Consider the following 2,818-nt stretch of genomic DNA (forward strand, 5'->3'; position numbering starts at 1 on the left):
TTCAATAGACTCCTGTGAACCCGGGTGGAGACCTGGTTGGCCAGCATTGTAGCAAGACATGGGGACTCTTGGGCCCAGAGTCAGTGAAACAGCCACAGAGGACTAGAGTGGAGAGTGAAGCGTCCAGCTGGTTAAGAAGAGAGGGCATATGCATAAGCACATCCACAATTGCACATAATACCCACTTGACCTGGTTTCAATGACTGGATGATCAGAGCTCAACGAGAAGAAGAAAGAAGAGAAAAAAGAGAGTAATCTGATACAAGTTGATAAACTTGACTTACACCTATGGATGCAGTAGCTCAAAAGAGGGAACAAATCTTTACAGCGAGGATCATTCCCACCCCCTCCATACACAGAGTAGACAGGGATGGGCAACTTGGACATTGGCTACTCAAAATGCGGGATGGGGGGGAGGGGGCTACAAAGGCAAGAAGTGATTGGCTTACAAGCTTTTAAGAGGGAGCCTAGATCCAGAGGGTGTGGAGTAAGGTAGACTTTCCACTGAGTAGTATCCAATCTGTCTGGGCGGGGCTCATGAGAGGAGATGGGGATAGAACCCTTATAGTACAATGGTGAATAATTATTATCAGGACTGACTACAAGGGTTGGAAATGTAGAGGTGGACGTTTTGTAGCAAAAGGAGGGGAGTGATTGACTATGCAGTCCAGGAGCCAAGGTCCCTGGAACCATCAAGGGGGAAAAGTGGAGTATAGGACCCTGTCTAGAGAAACAGTAACACCAGAGATGGAGGCAGAGACGATGATGTGGAGAGATGGAGCGGCTGGGGACTTGAGACCCAGAGAGGGAGAGGGGCTGTGTGCTGACAACCAGGGGGACAGGCTTGTAGTGTAGTGTATACCCTTTGGTTGGTTGATGATGCATGGAGGGGAATGTAACCATGGCAATGAAATGACATACAATAGGATGAATATAAAACTAATGTTCTCCCATGTAAACTGTGACATATTCACAATAAAACATTTTAAAAAAATAATTAGAAACCTACATAAAGAGTTCCATGTAAGCAGAGAACGGAGCCCTACCCAGAGAAGCAGTGATACCAGGGATTTAGGCAGAGACAATGGCATGGGGCGATGGAGCAGCTGGAGACTTTGGACCTGGAGAGAGAGAGGAGCGGTGTGCAGATGACAGGGGGGCAGGCTTGCGGGGTATATCCTTTGGTTGATAGATGATGCATGGAAGGGCTGTAACCATGGCAAGGAAATGATATACGACGGGATCAATGTGATGTTGATGTTCTCCCATGTAAACTATCATATAATTCACAATAAAACATTTAAAAAAAAAAAAGAGTTCCATGTGTTCAACTAAGATTTCCAAAAAAGGCTCGACACATACAGAAGCTAATTAAATTGTTTTACTCCCAGCTTTGCTTCTTATTAAGTAGCTGCTTGCTTAATCAGCCATGCCAAATCAAAGACTAATTTAGAGATTTTTTTTTTTTTTTAAACAAATTCCCCCCAGAAAACCACTGCTTCTGGCAAGAAGAAACTGCCCCTGGTCATTCACTTTAGGCAACCGAGTCAGGTACGGAAAATGGTAAAAACAGAAAGAAAGGAAAAACAGATGCTCATTAGTAATACAGATTCAGGACCTTGAGTTTGGTGATTATTAAGTACAGGAATACTCAGTAAAAGTAGAGAAGCATTGGTCCTAGTTAATGCACCTCTACGTGTAGCTAGTAGCTGGCAGTAAGCTAGAATACTGGGTGTTCTAGAAAGACACAGCTAACACAAATGGCAAGTGCTTCAGTGGCAGTTTTACAAAGAGAATTTCTAGACCTGAACTTGACAATATAACGAGCCCATCCTGAGTCACAGAAGTTGTAAACATCAAAGAAACTCTTCTAGGGACCTGCTGAAAACCATGTTTTTTGCCTTTACCCCCAATGCAATTTAGTGTGAGCTGGTTTCTTAGGAGGGAAGAACACTGAAAAGGTTTGATGTGCACCTCTCAAACAATGGTAAAACCAAACCTGTCTCCTCCTGGCAGGAGGACTTCCCAGCAACAAGGCAGATAGAGGCTTCACTTTAGTAACAGTACATTCAACATTTGTCACATGTCTTACTACGTGTCAGGCACTGTGCTGGAGCTCCAACACAAACCGGGAACCTGCTAACAGCCCAGTAGGGAAGCAGGCACACAGATCATCATCACAGCATAAAGCTATGATGTTCGGGATGCTGAGGGAGCACACCCAGCAGAAGTGACCACCAGGTTAATGGAGAACCAGCAACGTAGAAACACAGTAACTTTTGCTTACATTTTCCCATGTTTGTATGGGTTCCTTAGGGAGAAGGTCAGAATCATATAATTGCAAACAACCATACTCTTTGCCAGTCTGATACTACCTCCAGGTGAGAACCACTGTTGTGGTATCTAACAATACTATTTAAAAAGGGAGAGAAAGGCCTTGTGTGTTAAAATTCTTCAGGAGCATCAAGTAAAGGGAAGTTGGGAAGAATGCCTCACTCAGACTTCACATTCTGTTTCCCATCCTTAGTAAGTTACATTGGTGGCAAACTTCCATTGATCTCATACCTACAACTCTCCTGATCTTAGAACAGATGAGGATTCTTCCCATTTCACCAAGAAGACAACAGAGGCTATCTCGCATGAACTCTATCAACTTGGCAATGCTGACCTCCCTCACTCCACCTCTCCATACAACTTCAACACTGCTTTTGTTGTGTGTTCCCAGACTCCACCATCCCCCAGTGCACCCATTTTGGATGGTCAGCTTCCCACAGTGTGGCTCCAGTTGTGCATTCTGGAGGCCCTACCAGTGTCTGTT

The sequence above is a fragment of the Chrysochloris asiatica genome, unplaced genomic scaffold, assembly GCF_000296735.1.
Source record: "Chrysochloris asiatica unplaced genomic scaffold, ChrAsi1.0 scaffold00002, whole genome shotgun sequence".
In the NCBI taxonomy this organism is placed as follows: Eukaryota; Metazoa; Chordata; class Mammalia; order Afrosoricida; family Chrysochloridae; genus Chrysochloris; species Chrysochloris asiatica.